Genomic DNA, 17,429 nt, shown 5'->3' with positions numbered 1-17,429 from the left:
TGTGGCCAGAAAAACAAAACGAATAAACCCTGAACATTTCCAGATACTGTGGTGCCAGCAGACATCATTTGTCCGGAGACCAACTGGAAGTCTCTTTGGAGGCAGAGCTGAGCACCTGACAATGTCAATGGTGGAAGCAGCAGTTGAGTGTCACAGCCCCTCTGGATAGAATTATAGCCAACAAAGGAGAATACACTGGTGCTCTGGAGGGCAAGAGGACCCTGGGGGAAAGTGACCACCATGTCAGGGAGGGTTTTATAATAGCAACGAGAGGAGAGAATATAGACCAGAGTTGAAACAATCCACAGAAAAGAGGATTTTTTTAAAGAGTGGCTCTAAAAGTATGTGGCTCAAAAGGGATAGATATTGAAAAACTGAAAATCTAAGCTTACAATCCATCACAAGTAGATGAACAAGGAAAAGGAAAGTCAGGTAAGAAAACCCATATCACATCTTAGGGTGCTCTCAGTGAACTCCATTTAAAAACATGGTGCACGCCTGAGTGGCTCAGTTGGTTAAGGGGCCAATTTCTGATTTCAACTCAGGACACGGTCTCAAGGGTCTTGAGATTAAACCCCTGCATCAGGTTCGGCACTTAGGACACAGTCTGTTTGCAATTCTCTCTCCCTCTGCCAACTCCCTTCACTCATGGTCATACTCTCTCTAAAATAAAGTAATTAAATATTTTTAAAAATATTAAAAATTAAACAAACGAGCAAACAAACAAACATGGGAACTACATGAGATAGAAGAAAAGGCCAAACCTGAACAGAGGTATAGATCTGAGAGAGAGCTGGGATGGCTGAAGGACTAAATGAATTAGGGCCTTTGCAACAGGCCAGGCAACTGCATTTGCCATCAAGTAAAATGCAGGAAGAGAGAGCACGGCACTTCGGGATACATAGCAAAATATTTATCATATCAGAGAACAGACAAACCTATAGTTCCTATTTTTTCGGCCTTCTCCAAATACTTTTCCCTTCTAGAAAAGGTAGAACAAGCATTGCATCTCATTCCCTAAATAAATAAATAAATAAATAAATAAATCCAAAGTAGAAGAGGAAATCACTGTTTTTCAGCCACAAATGACTTATGTCTCTAGACCCATACAAAGTTAATTCAAGGCTCAAGACTCTGGAGAAAAATTAATAGGAGTACTCATGTTAAAACCATGAATGATCTTTGAAAGGTTTTAGAGGCTGGGAGAGAAGCCTCCAAACTGATAGTAGAAAAAAAAAAAAAAGATGTTCATTTTTAAAGAAGGAGAAATATAGACTATAGGGAAGAAATACTCATCACTCAGCGTGCTAACAGCCTACTGGCAGATTTTATACCTTAGAAACAGATGTTTATATGCCCTTGAAAAAGTAAGTCACTCTCATTTCAATACAGCATGAGTTTATTCTGGATAATATGGTGCCAAACTATCTTTATTTAAGTAGTATTGATAAGTATTATAGCTGTATTAACCATGCAGAAGTCTAATATGCAAATAGAACTTGACGGCATTTTCCCCACATGTAGAAAATGTGTGTTTTTACTTTTTAAATCAAATTTATCAATCAAACAAGGCATGAATATATTTTTCATGTAAAATATCAGTATTACAAAGGTGTCTGAGTGGCTCAGCAGGTTAAGTGTCTGCTGTTGGCTCAGGTCATGATCCCAGGGTTCAGGGATGAGCCCTACATTGGGCTCCCTGCTGAGCTTCTCTCTCCCTCTCTGCCTGCTTCTCTCTCTACCCCTACTTGTGCTCTTTCTGTCAAAAAATGAAATCTTTAAAAAATCAATATTACAAATAAGACTACACACCACTTAAACCACCTCAAGCAATTCTGACCTTCTCTGCTCCTCCCTAAAGATGACCCCCACTGTAACTTGTGCATTCCTCAAGACCTTTTCCTATTTATTTACACATGCACATACACATGCATATAGACAAATGGAGAAAGAATTATTTTAGTAATTTTCACTTTTCCTATTTTTAATTTTTTTACATTTTTAAAATTTAAATTCAATTTGCCAACATATAGTATAACACTCAGTGCTCATCCCATCAAGTGCCCTCCTCAGTGCCCGTCACCCAGTTACCCCATCCCCCTACCCACCTCCGCTTCCACAACCCTTTGTTTGTTTCCCAAAGTTAGGAGTCTCTCATGGTTTGTCTCCCTCTCTAATTTTTTTTCCCACTCAGTTCCCTTCCTTTCCCTTATAATCCCTTTCACTATTTCTTATATTCCACCATTACACAAAAATGTTATATATTTTATTAACTATTCTGAATATCCTATTTAAAAATGCCAATGGATATTTCTGAAGAGATACATAAGAATCTAACATTCTTTTATTAAGATTTGCATAACACCCCAGTTCATAAAATAACACAATTTAGTCAGCATACTTTAAAGCCTATTTCCTACTTTCTTTTTGTGTGTGAATCAAGCACTAGATAATTTTCTTCAGACACACTGAGTTCCACTAGCCCACTGTTTGTGTTTGTACAGTGGCATTCCATGTTTCCTTTTGGGAGCTATTGAGTTGCTTTACAATACACTAAGTCCTAGTCTCTGGATTTTTCCCTGTAAATTAGATTGATGGTCCTCAATTATGAATAGAACTCTGTTTCCTTCTCTCTCTCTTATGGTCTGATATGAATATTATGAAGAGTACTGAGGCTAAATTGAGTAACATAGAGATTCTAGACTTCACAAAGTCTGGAATGGCCAGAAGCTTCCCAAGTGCAAAAGGTTATAAATGTATTGGTGTTTCCCTATGCCAGGGTCTTCCCCTGGCATAAGCACCCTTTATCCAGGGCTGCTCTAGAGGAGACTGCCTTTCATCCATTTGTGTATGCATTCTTTCACTCAGCTGTTGGTGTCTGGTGATGACTTTGTGCCAGATGCCATTCCAGGCAACAGAGATGCAGCCATGCAGAGACAAGAAGCATATTCTTATGGCATTTACCTGTCAGGCTGAAGGTTACTGAAATCCACTAAGTAAACAGTGACCAAGATAATACTTTGAAGATATGGAAATTGGTAAATGTGTTAGAATGACTGTAAGGAAAGGAAGCAAGTATTGAAACAATGACAATAACATTAATGATAATGATAGAGTTCCAACTGCAAAGATACTGTTCTGAGGGAATTACAGTTATTAAATCATTTAATGCACACAAAAGCTCAGTGAAGCAGGTGGTTCTCTTGCCCTTCTGTTACAGAGGGGGAAACCAAATCTCAGAGACATTGGGTAGCTTTCTAAGGTCCGATGACTTATAAGAGACAGAGATGGGATAAAAGGAACGCTCTCTTGAGGAAGTGACATTTGAGTGGAGTTCAAAATGCAGAGAAGCTACCTATGTAAGTCAAAGGAAATATCAACTGCAGATTTCTTATAGTGAATGTCCTTGACTTACTTATGGGGCAGAAAGGCCAGTGTGGACACACTGCTGGGACTTTCTTCATCACAATGTATTCCACTGAAGCCATCTGGGAACATTGTATTTCTTCTTGCATGAAGTTCTGCTGGAAAATAGCCTGGGCTTCTCCATGGAGGCATGTGACTCTGCAGGACCCTGGGTAGAGGAGATGGATAGTCTGGAGAGTACTTGTGTTTTCTTTCAATGATGAAGATGTTGACTAGAGCAGTAGGAAAATTATGAGTATTCAGAATTCAGTAAAACACAGTATCCTCAAAAAAGAGCTGGACAATTTACGCCTGTTTCACATGGTTGCATTATTATACCTTGAAAGTGTCTGATTAATAATGCAATAACAGCAAGTAAGTTAGTCACTAATATTATATCTCCAGGCTCTATCCTTGCACTTGGCATAGTCAACTTTTAACTGTGCCTTTGGTAAAGACATAGAGATGGGCTTATTAAATTTATGGATGTCATTAACCTATTATTAGGTCCAAACAGAAGATGACACCATCAGAGATAATATGAATTCACTAGATTACAATTAAGGTCATACTTACAAGTTAGAATCGAACTGAAAATTGTGAAGTGCATGTGTGCCTTGCATTATGTATGTGCGCCTGTGTGAATGTGTGTGTAACTGTAAGCATATGCTTATAAATGCCCACTTGGAGGAGGGAGAAGTGCCAACTTCACAAGCATTCTTTCAAGACAGGTGTCAAGTCTAATGCACTGTTGGGAAGTTTACAGAACAGTTCCCCTGCTAGGACTCAGTGTCCCCATGTTCATTTTGAGAAACTTTGTTTGACAGAAAAGGGCCTGAAAAGGATCACGGTGAAAACGAGGGTTCTAGAAATTAGATTAGATAGAAATAATCTAAAGAAATAGAAATTTAGCTCGAAAAAAAAATTAGAATCTAAGAGCTTTCTCTCCCAAAATGTGAAAGCCGTTGTGTGAAAAAAGTACAGAATTTAGGGCAAAAAGCATTGGTTCAAGCCAATAGGCCCAATTCATTTTATTTAGCTCATGGTGTTACCCTACATAATGCTGCAAATTTGGAGTCATTGTCATTATTTACGAACTAGGAGTTTTTACATAAGGATCTAATCTCTTGGTCTTTCTTAAAGATCAGAAAATCTGATGACACTAAACCACGCTTTTCCACAAAAATTACTGGTTCCGGTAGCTCTTTTCAAAGGTAAAAGAATATTTCAGTTCACCCAAGTGCCCACCATTCTTTATTTTAACTCCAATTTATTTCTTTATACCTAAACTAAGTCATTTATTTATCTTCCCAAATTCTGTTAAGAATCAGGGCAAAAGCTCAGCAGTTTTAATGAGCCATATTAGAGCTCAGCATAGCGGTAAAAAAAGTTAGGTTTGCCCACTAGTAGTGCCTGGTGCCCTGAGAAGTAATAAGCTCCCTGAGCCTGGAAATACACAGAGAGATCCTGGGAGACAATCTTTAGGGATTCCAACATGTGGCAAGAGAGAGTGAAGTGGGGCTGTCCCTACACCAACAAGCAGTTTTCCAGTACCAGCTGGGTGACCTCTAACTGAATTTAGTTTTGACACTATCTACCTGGAGATAATATCAAATCCCTCGGGTTTAGGGCTTAGTCCTAGGAAACTGCTAACCCACCCTACTTCAGATACCAGTTGCAAGTTCAAGTAGTTACCTGTACGTCTGACCAACTGGCTATATATTGGAGGTTCCAACAACCACTTCCGTGGGTTTAATTGGCTAGAGTGTCCCAGAGAAGTCAGAGAAGCATTTTACTTCCTAGATCACTAGTTTATCATGAAAGGATATAACTCAGAAGCTGCCAGATGGAAGAGATGCTAGGGTAAGAATATGGGGAGGGTCAGTTTCCATGCTCTCTTTGAAGTGTCCACTCTCCCTGATTCTGGATGTATTCAACTAATGAAGCTCTCCTAAATCATCCTCCTGGGGATTTTATGGAGGCTTCCTTACATAGGCACGATAGATTAAATTGTTGGCCATTGGTGATTGGCCATGGAGTGCTTAATAAAGGCCCAGATTCCAAAGTCCCACCCCCACCTTTTTAGGTAATTTGCTATTTTTTGGTAAGATACCCAAAACCAGTACCAGCATTCCAATCTGCAAAGGACGCATGAGCCCCCTTTTCTTTATCATAAAGTTTAGGTTAGTTTGGTACTCAACCTCAGGGTCCCTCCCCTGCTCTAGAAATCAGAGGGTGGAACTGAGAGTTTCAACCCCCTAAATGCAGGGTTGGTTCCCCTGGCAACAGGCTTCCATCTTCAGGTGCATTTTGAAAGTCAAGTCACTAACATAACAAGACAACGTTAACACACTCAGCCCTTGGGAAATTGCAAGAGTTTCGGGAGTTCTGTGTAAGAAATGGAGACAAAGACCAAATATATATTTGTTATAAACCACAACATCACAGATAGTATGCAATGAATATCTGGACCAGGTCTGTAGCTTTACCAAATGATCAGGACAGAACCTTTCCCTTATCCTCTTGCTGTACAAAGTCAAAAGGTTTAGTGGTGGGGAAAGAAGAGAAAAAAAGATGTGAGAGAGAGTGAGAGAGAAAAGTGCCACTAGGGCATAAGGAGGAAAAGAAAATAAACAACAAAAATGCAAGTAAAAGTTACCAAGAGTGTCCAAGATATAGGAGCAAATAAGACTCTAAACGATGGTTCCACATTTCAGAGAGAATCATAAACTTATCCGCAACAATTGCAATTAAATGAGGTGTATCTTGGGCAGCTGTCTTGATGCATTAGGCAGCCAGGTGGAAAAGTGAAAAATGCAGATTTCCTTCCCATTTAAAGAACCACTAGCCTAAAGGGTTGGTGTCTTAAGGGTCTCAAATCAATTTAGCTGAAGTATTGTATAAAAAATGTTCCTCACATCATGGGTGGCCCAGGATGGATTAGTCTGATCTGTTTTTACACATTATAATTACCTAACCGTTTTGTGCATTGCATGTACTCCTTAATCATAAAAGCCACCAACCAAGCAGGCAAATAGATTTAATTTCTCTATGCCCCTTCTTTATTTCTTGGGTTAATTCCTTAGAGTACTCAGCTGTTCTAGTTCTTACCACCAAGCCTCACCAAACTGTTTTTATCTCTGAGGCTTAGAAGAAACAACTGCTTCTAGAGGCTAGAAGATTATGAAAATCTATGCAAATTCACAGAAGAATAGAAGGGAAAGGAGAAAAGACAATTCTCCCAAAAGGTCAGTCCATTTCATTTTCCTCTGTGTCTTCCTGCTGCATGTAGGTTGTCGAAAGCTCTTAGGTTTAAAAGCTGTGACCAATCAGCTTGCTCACTGCCTCTCTGTTTTATCTCTTTTAGATAATCATGTGATAGAGGGCAAAGTATATTGAAATGTTACTTTTCTGACATTTTCCCAAATTACAGTTAAGATTTTTTACATTCCCATCATATCCATCTATAAAAAAAGCATTATCAGGGGAACTTATTAAAAAATATGGATTCCTGGGTCTCCTTAGACTTACAATGGCAGAGTCTCAGAGGGCTGTATCCTAAGAATGTGCGTGTGTTTATTTTTTTTATTTATTTATGAGAGAGAGAGTAGAGGGAGGGGCAGAGGGAGAGAATCATCAAGGACACACCCTGCTGAGCACAGAGCCTGATCTTACGACACATGAGACCTCATGAACCCTGAAGCACCCAGGGATCACCCTATGAATGTATATATTTAAAGTTTAGTGGTAGATTCTGATACATAGACATGTGACAATTACTAATAGAGAGCTGCCCTTTGTTTAGAACATGTAGTAAGGGAAAATTGGACATCCACTTGCAGAAGAATGCAACTAGACCACTCTCTTGCACCATACACAAAGATAAACTCAAAATGGATGAAAGATCTAAATGTGAGACAAGATTCCATCAAAATCCTAGAGGAGAACACAGGCAACACCCTTTTTGAACTCAGCCACAGTAATTTCTTGCAAGATACATCCACGAAGGGAAAAGAAACAAAAGCAAAAATGAACTATTGGGACTTCATCAAGATAAGAAGCTTTTGCACAGCAAAGGATACAGTCAACAAAGCTAAAAGACAACCTACAGAATGGGAGAAGATATTTGCAAATGACGTGTCAGATAAAGGGCTAGTTTCCAAGATCTATAAAGAACTTCTTAAACTCAACACCAAAGAAACAAACAATCCAATCATGAAATGGGCAAAAGACATGAAGAGAAATCTCACAGAGGAAGACATAGACATGGCCAACACATATGTGAGAAAATGCTCTGCATCACTCGCCATCAGGGAAATACAAATCAAAACCACAATGAGATCCCACCTCACACCAGTGAGAAGGGAGATAATTAACAAGGCAGGAAACCACAAATGTTGGAGAGGATGCGGAGAAAAAGGAAACCTCTTGCACTGTTGGTGGGAATGTGAAATGGTGCAGCTGCTCTGGAAAACTGTGTGGAGGTTCCTCAAAGAGTTAAAAATAGACCTGCCCTACGACCCAGCAATTGCACTGTTGGGGATTTACCCCAAAGATACAGATGCAATTAAACGCCGGGACACCTGCACCCCGATGTTTCTAGCAGCAATGTCCACAATAGCCACACTGTGGAAGGAGCCTCGGGGTCCATCGAAAGATGGATAAAGAAGATGTGGTCTAAGTATACAATGGAATATTCCTCAGCCATTAGAAATGACAAATACCCACCATTTGCTTCAACGTGGATGGAGCTGGAGGGTATTGTGCTGAGTGAAATAAGTCAATCGGAGAAGGACAAACATTATATGGTCTCATTCATTTTGGGAATATAAATAATAGTGAAAGGGAATAGAAGGGAAGGGAGAATAAATGTGTGGGAAATATCAGAAAGGGAGACAGAACATAAAGACTCCTAACTCTGGGAAACGAACTGGGGGTGGTGGAAGGGGAAGAGGGCGGAGGGGGGTAACTGGGTGGCGGGCACTCAGGGAGGCACTTGATGGGATGAGCACTGGGTGTTATTCTGTATGTTGGTAAATTGAACACCAATAAAAAATAAATTTATTATTAAAAAAAAGAACATGTAGTGAGCTTCTACTAATGGGATTGGAGTAATCAGTAGCACTATGGAGCAGAGATAAAGGACTTCTGTGTTTTGTAGGTCATTGCTGCTGAGAGCTCTGGAGGGAAGTCTCTGTTTTAGGCATCCATGCTAAATAAAATGATTCCAATTCGATGTGGGGTAAAGAGAAGGGTAGAAAATTGTTTCAACTTTAATAGGGTACCTTAACAGTTTCATGCTTTGCTTGATTGCCAGTAGTACCTTCACTTGTTCGAAAGGTTGCACTAAAGCCACCTGAAGGGTGACCTGAGAAAAGCTTACAGCATCTTTTTTCATGCCATTCAGGGAAGAAGGAAATGGAGGTTTCTCTGGGCATGGAACTGAGTGATATTTAGCAGACCTGAATATAAGGAACAATTATGACAATGGTGGTAAATCATCATGGATGGTTTGAGGAAGGCCAGTGGCATTTTTGCTTACCTTTTCCCACAGCAGAACAACGAGAGGGCACTCATTCAATTGGGGAAATCAAAAAGTAGCACATGGAAAACAAATGAAAGGAAACTTCACAGCCTATAATGAACTCTAGACACTGTGGCTGCAGATTGCCAAGGAAGATTATTGAAGCAATTATACATTTGTGTGTGAACAATGATAGCATTTTTCCTAAATAGGTAGAAAAGTATATCCTGTACTTTGGGCTAAAGTTATTTTATCCTGGTATCCCTGGGTGGCGCAGCGGTTTAGCGCCTGCCTTTGGCCCAGGGCTGATCCTGGAGTTCCGGGATCGAGTCCCACATCAGGCTCCTTGCGTGGAGCCTTCTTCTCCCTCTGCCTGTGTCTCTGCCTCTCTCTCTCTCTCTCTCTCTCTCTCATGAATAAATAAAAATCTTTAAGAAAAATAAAGTTATTTTATCTTTCATTAGGAGGTATCCGTCTTTCCACTGGGGCAGGTGGGTGGGGAGGAGCCAATCTTCAACTGGATGCAAAAAGTGCTATTTCTTACTTAAACAAATATAGAATGCTCTTGCCCAGACTCATTAAATCATTGAGAAGAGTGGGGTTGTGTTGGGGTCTCTGAGAGCAGACACAATCACATTTGGAGATTGGTTGGAAAGGACACATGGATTTAGCATATTGTCATACTCATGCTAAGATATATAACAGTGTAGTAGTAAGGATATGCATCTATTTCATAAAGGGGAAAAAAAAAAAACAGGCAAAGTCTGGAAAACTTCATGTGCAGGCTTTCTTACGCTCTTTTCTTCCCAGCAAGGGTCACAAAAGCATACTCTTTCCCAGCAGTGAAAAAACAGCAACATGTGTATTATGGTTTTGCCTAGGAAATCCCATTAGAGAATAAGCACCTAAGTTTTTTTTTTTTTTTAAACTGGGGGCTGGTCACATAAGCACCATCTGCTTTGCATGTACTAAAATTCCAGACTCCCAGAAATAAAGCAAGTGTTCATCAAAAACCATATTGTTTCCACAAACAGCATGGCATATGATCCACTTTTATCAGTTAGCTCTTGACCAGGAAAACACCAAAAGGCAAGTTCTCAGGTCCAGCCAAGTGCCAAACTTACAAGCAGGACTTTCTAAGAATAGAAATCTGAGGGCAGCCTGGGTGGCTCAGTGGTTTAGCACCGCTTGCAGCCCAGGGTGTGATCCTGGAGACCCGGGATCAAGTCCCACGTTGAACTTCCTGCATGGAGCCTGCTTCTCCCTCTGCCTGTGTCTCTGCCTCTGTGTGTGTGTGTCTCATGAATAAATAAATAAAATCTTAAAAAAAATAAATCTCAGACACCTATGGCAGGAGACTCCTTTTGGAAGAGTCAGATGACAAAGGAAGTGGAGGTGAGATTGAATTATAAGGACTTTCAGATCTGAAATCAGTGTCAATTATTGTAGATTCCACAACACCAAAATGAACAACAGAACAATCAAGACAGCAAATTACTTGATTGTTTTAAGGAAGGCATGCTAAATACATGATCATCCATTTCCATAATACTTTGTTTTCTTATCTTGCCTTTTATCAGTTGGCCTGTTCACTTCCCCCTATCAAACATTTGTCATCTGGGTCCAACATTAATTACTCTAAAAAATCAGAGCAATTTAGGGACTCGGGACACCTGGAGCTAATATGTGTTCACTTATTTGGTGTTTCCTTATATTAAGACTGATATACCTCTTCAGAAAGGTGACCTTTGAAATTGCTTAATATACTACCATGAGCACAGATTGTAAATGATTCATGAACTTCCAGTTACTAAGTGGATCCCAAATCTCCAGGTCTGAGCACTGAATTAGACTATTGGCTTTACCTCAAAGTTGCAGAATGAATGAATGCAGGGGACTTAGGGATGGAGGTCATAAAGCATTTACCACTAAACATAATTTGAATTGTTGCTTTACACATCGAGGGATAAAAGCTCACTAAACACATTTTTTAAAAATAATTACCTCTCAATGTAAACAATTACATCTAGATAAAAACATATTTATCTGTGTGAAATCTGGAACACAGTTTATAGTGCCTTAGTAACTTGTATCACGTCTTAAACATAGTTATAGCCCATTGGAAATAGTTTATTTTAAATAAATGCAAATTTTTAACTTTTTTTTCTATTTTTCACACTTCCAATTCTAATTTAGGATCTGGATGCCTCAAGCCTGGACTATTTCAAAAGCTAACTTTATACTCTTCCTATCTCTAAGATCTACCCTTTCAATATATATCATTGCCAAGTGAATCTTCCCAAACATTCTGCTAATGTTATTCCTTGCCCCAAAATCTTTGTTAGATTTATTTCAGCTTGAGAATAAATTTCTGAAACCACCACCACCACTTTCTAATTTGGTCCAAATTTAGCTCTCTAACTTAAGAACTAATCAATTGTTCATGACATTGAATTGTGGAATTGTGACAACCATGTTGAAATTGTGGAGTTCGTTCTATTGGGCCTCCAAGCAAGAGGAAGACAACTAGACTACCTTCCTCTCATCTCTACCCATTCAAATCTTACACATTCTAGATGCTCAAACTGTTGAAATCTTTCATATTAGATACCCATGTTCCCCATCGTGATGGTTAATTTTTATATCATATTGATTTGGCTAAGGGATGCCCAAATAGTTGGCAACACATCATTTCTGTGTGTGTCTATGACGGAAAAGATTAGCATTTCTGTTTCTGGAAAAGATTAGCATTGATTCAATAGATTGATTAATGATCCACCCTTACCAATATGGGTGGGAACCCTCCTCTTTGATTTGAAAGCCCAAATGGATTGAAAAGGTCAAAGAAGGGCAAATTTTCTGTTCCTTCTTGATCTGGGACATCCACCTTTTCCTGTTCTTGGGCAGCAGAGCTTCTGGTTCTTGGACTCTGCACCTTACACTAGCAGCCTCCTAGTTCTCAGGTCTTTGAACTCAGACTGAATTTTACCACCAGCCTTCCTGGTTCTCCAGTTTGCTCATGCCAGTATGAGGCATTCTGGCCTCTCAAATCACATGAACCAATATCTATAATAAATTGCCTTTTATGTATAGGTATCCCCACTTCCTGAGAATTCACATTATACTACTTTCCTTTGATACGAAACCTACATTAGAATGGTAACAGCTTTTTTCCTAAAAGCAAAAATCTTCTTTGGATTTTTTTTTTCAGTGAGTGAGAACAGGCACAAAGGTAGCCATTCTAGAAAATTTTGCCACGTGTTTCTTTCTCTGTTTTCAAGTAATCCATTCTAATCTCACCTCCCTATGCTTTTCAACCCCTTCCTTCTTCATATTCTGCAAAGGCTGTTTCAGAGTCTCCACATCATTTACTGTATAAGCCAACATTCCCACAGCACATTAGGATAGGCTCCAGGCGTCTTTGCTATGACAGTAAATCTGGATCATGGAAGAATCCTCTCATGTTACACTCTTCCCTCTTCGCCCACATGTGTCCCTCTGGCTCCTTCCTGTATACATAAGCCAGGTCCTGCAGTTCTTTTGGGGAGCATGCAATTTTTGCTCCAAGTAGGGACTATAATTTCCTGTTCAGATCATGTTGAAATCTGTCCACGATTATTGAGCTGAGGGCCTTAAGTAGTGTCACAGTAGAATAAACATCATCTTGAAAGCAGGATGCTTCAGGTGTGGTCTTTTGCAAGCCATCCAGATGAACTATGGCTGCTTTCTGCTGGCAAGAAGATGAAGGCTGCTTCGGCCAATTCCCTGTGTTCAGAACAATCTAGGATTCAAGATTCTCAGGTTTGTCACTCCAATGTCCTCAACTCAGACTTCAGCTACTGTGACCTACTATGAGAACTCTAATTTTAACATAGAGGCCTGTTAAGATTATATGCTTAGTCTTTTTGGGACACTGCCACCTTTACCATGACATCCTGGGCATGAATTTCAGCCCCATCTGCCCTCTTTCTGTAGAAGGTAAGGATGTCTTTAAACACCACTGTGGACACCTTCTGCCATTCACAGCTTACTTTTTCTCTTAAGATTTCCAAAGCAATTGATTTGGAATAAAGTCAGTGCTCTTCGCAATCCTTTTAATTATTGGTGTTTTCACAGTGTTTACATACCCAGATTACTATATAAGCTAGTCCTTCACCTTCCAGTAGAAGAGCATCCCAATCCATCACAGGTAAGAGTCTTAGTAATCTGGCTTGCAGCACATCAGAAGCTGTTATACTTAAATACCAACACCAGTGATGTGTTTGTTGCTGTTTGAACAGTAAGTGATTTCTTTCCCAAATCCTATGGCTAAAAAGAATCTAACTTATGAGATTTAAAAGAATATAGGAGATATTTTGCATAATCCTGAATCATTTAATATTTTCTATAAATGTCATTATTCTGTCTTTTTTTTTTTTTGGCATAGTAGATGCTTTATAAAAAAATTATATTAAATCAGTATGGTCTTAAGCTTCCTTGTTTGCTGCCTACTCTGAATGTTCTGGGAAAGGAAAACACAATGATCTAAGTGAAAAATAATGTGCAAAATAAATATAAATAAAATATTCACAAATCCCCATTTTAGAGGATATAAATATAACTCCTCTCTTCACTGTCAGTTCTAAAGTAGAATTGTTTTCCATAGATGTCTATTTTAGATATAGGTAAGATTTTCTGAAACAAATCTGAGATAGATATATTTGTAGGGCGGGGGCGCAGGGAATCCCTGGATGGCTCAGCGGTTTGGCGCCTGCCTTTGGCTCAGGGCGTAATCCTAGAGTCCCGGGATTGAGTCCCACATAAGGCTCCCAGATGGAGCCTACTTCTCCCTCTGCCTGTGTCTCTGCCTCTCTGTGTGTGTGTGTCTGTCTTTCAAGAATAAATAAATAAAATCTTAAAAAAAAAAGATATATTTGTAGAAAAACAATTTTCCCTGTTCTCCATTATTCCACTGGGGTCCATGAAAATGAAGCTCTTCTGTATAGGAGGTATTGTAAATCTTATTTCTTGCTCATCAATAACTCATTTCTGCCCAGGAGAGGAGGAATAACTTGGGTGGTAAGTAGGATAGGGAGAAGGAGTCAGAGAAATGGTGGCATATACCTCCTTGCCTCTCTCTTCTGGATCAGCCTGCTTATAACATGAAGCATACTCTCTTCCTCAAAGTTAGTAGTCACCTTTGAGGTGTTGGAATAGTGCTGATGGGTGAAGCCTGAGGTTGGGGAGTTAATGCAGTTACCCACCTATTGAGTTTGTGACTGAGTGGCTGAAGGCAGTCACCTCTATAAAACCAACTATATCTCCCTTTGAGTTGATTCTAATATTTAGACTAGTGTGTCTAAGCAAATCGAGAATCCACATTTGAGACTCTCTCTATATTATTTATTTATAAAGCATGTTTATAGAAGTGCTTTTAACTATGCTCCCATTTTTCAGAGTCTAAGCAGTCTTTCCTCTCTGAGCTCATCAGATCTGCATAATGATATTATGGAAATCTAATTATTTCCAAAGTTTTGGCTAGTAAAATCAACTTCTTATGACAAATATAGCTTACTAATTCAGGTGAATGTATAGTTTTTTTCATATATATTTTAAGAGACCTTTTATAACAATTTTAAATCTTAAGTTTATAAGTCACTTGATGTGGTTTCAGTTGTCCTTGTCTATTCAAACAAACTAACATTTTTGTGTTTCTCAGCTAGTGGTCAGAGAGAAATGTAATTTGTTTGCAAAATATAAAATAAATTTAAATTTTCTGAAATTCTCTGGAAATGGATTTGGAAATATATGCCAACCTTTTGTTCAACCTAACAAAATATGAAAACAACTCAGATAATCTTCTATTCTTTCATGTTTCATTAACAGTTTTCACGAATGATTTCAGTTAGATTTTTCTGTCCAGAGAGGAATTTTTAAAATATAGAGCTCATGAGGCACCTGGGTGGCTCAGTTGGTTGAATGTCTCACTCTTGATTCTGGCCCTGGTCATGATCTCAGGGTTGTGAGATCAAGCCCTGTGTGGGACTCCAGCTCTGCCGGAAGTCTGCTGGAGATGCTCTCCCTCTCCTCTCCCCCACTGATGGTTTTTCTCTCCTCTCCTCTCCTCTCCTCTCCTCTCCTCTCCTCTCCTCTCCTCTCCTCTCCTCTCCTCTCCTCTCCTCCCTTCTCCTCTCCTCTCCTCTCCTCTCCTCTCCTCTCCTCTCCTCTCCTCTCCTCTCCTCTCCTCTCCTCTCCTTTCCTCTCCTCTCCTCTCTTCCCCTCTTCTCTTCTCTCTCTCTCTCAATAAAAAATCTTTAAAATATAGAGCTCAACAATTCCCATTTTTATAGGGGCAGTCTGATTTTACTTGCCTTTTTAAATGGCATTCTCCAATACAGCTTTTCTAGAAGTAAAGACAATTTCATAAATAGTAAAATCTCTTAAGGAATGGAGATATGATTGGCAACTTAGAGACACCTCTGTTAATATATTCTTCATAATAATGGCAAAGTAGAAAATTCTCTAATTAAAGTAATCTTGGCTATTGAGGTAAGATAGTTGCATAGGGCTTGAAGGATATTTTAGTCTTTTGTGGCATATTTGAAAATGTGAATGTTTCTCTGCCATGTTCTCTTTTTTGTTCTTTCCCAGGATATCCCTTCTAGAGAGATAACGAGGTCCTGATTCATAATGCTTTGTCCTAGTGATTATTTATTCCTTTCTTCCTGAAGATTAGAAAAGCTAGTAGAACAGACTGAAGGATTGCTGATAGGTGTCACTCTAGACACCATAGTTTAGAAGGCAAATATCTTACTGTTATAAATTTAAGCTTGTAAAATAAATATTAGATTTCCTGCCATTTATATGCCTGCAAAAATGTAAACTGAATTTTTTTCTTTTTAATAGCAGACTCCTATCTCAAAGATATCAATGCATTCGTTGGTGAATTCAAGGAGACTTAGAAGTGTTTAAGCTGGCTATCCCAAATGCATTTTTTCTTTATCGAAGAATACTGCATATGTAATAAAAGGCACAGATCTTAGGTATTTAGTTTAAGTTGTGACAAATGTATGCATCCTTGTTACCATCACCCAAATCAAAATACGGTAAAAATCCATCAAACCCAAAAGTTCCATGCAAGTTTTCAGTTAACGGCTACCCCTACCACTTCCGTGACAACCACGTTCTGATTTCTATCATAATTAAGTGCTCTGGCTCTTCTTAAACTTCCTTTAGATGGAAACTTAGCATGCCGACTCTCGTGCCTAGCTTCACTCCCTCAACAAATTGTCATAGTAGATTCATGCATGTTGTTGCAGGAATCATTAGTTCATTTTATTGCCGAGTTGTAACCAGTTACGTATCACTGTTGTTTATGCTTACTGATAGGCATTTGGGTTGTTTGCAGCTTTTGGTTATTTCAAAAGTGGTTTGTTTGTTTGTTTGTTTGTTTGATTATTTGAACATTCTTGTGAAAGTCTTGGTTTGGACATGCCTGGGAGTAGACTGGCTGGGCCAGAGGATAGACCTATTCAGGTATGTAGGCTGCCAGGTTTTTTTTAACAAAAATGTTTATATCCTTTTACAGTCTCACTGACAACATATGAAAATTCTAGTTGCTCCACACCCTTGTCAATGTTTGGCATTGATTATCATTTTGAATTTTAGTCATTCTAGGAAGAATAGAGTAGTATCTTGTTGTGATAGTGATTAGCATTTCCTGGTTGACTGGTCTTTTTAATGTGCTGATTGACCATTTGTATACCCGCTTTTGTTAAGTTTTTGTTCAAATGTTTTTTTTTTTTTTTCTCATTAGAAAAATTGGTTTGTTTGTATTCTTATTACTGAATTGTAATAGTCCATCTATTTTAGATACATGTGCTTTGTCATATATGTTTATTATGAATATTTTTGCTTGCCTTTGCTTTGCCCACAGGATGTGGCTTGCCTTTTTGTTTTTTTAATGGTGTCTTTTGATAAACATAAGTTTATAAGAAGAAGTCTGAGTGCAATTTATAATTTATCATACTTTTCCATTGTTGAAAGAAGCTGAATAGCGTGTTTTTTCAATATAGACCAACTTAAAATGTTTCGAAAACATGTTCAATGAGTTAATAGCCTTCTTAATGATCTTTTCAAATGTCATAAAAGAGTCATTAGAGCTATCATACTTATAGTCTTCAAGAATACATATGGAAGAGAGATAGAAAACACACATGTGCAGCCTTTTTAAGTTTCTGGATGTTTCTAAATGGAGGATCTGGGATGGTTGTATTAATAGCAATAAAATGGAACTTGAGGGGCAAGTTTGGATGGAGAGAGGCTGTTGCAGGTTTTAGAGCCTGTGGCCAAATTGTGATAAGGTAAACGCCTTTTCTAAAGCAGCAGCCAGGAATCACGTGCTCTATGCTTGAGAACATCAGGTGCTTGCTCTCAGTACTGTGGCTAAGAGACACAAGCAGAATTAAATTTCTCATGAAGCCAGTGGAGTTTAAACATCAGTCTTTGACTGCATGGATCA

Source organism: Canis lupus, chromosome 29, assembly GCF_048164855.1.
Source record: "Canis lupus baileyi chromosome 29, mCanLup2.hap1, whole genome shotgun sequence".
Lineage (NCBI taxonomy): Eukaryota > Metazoa > Chordata > Mammalia > Carnivora > Canidae > Canis > Canis lupus.
Note: the sequence above shows the minus strand (reverse complement) of the source record.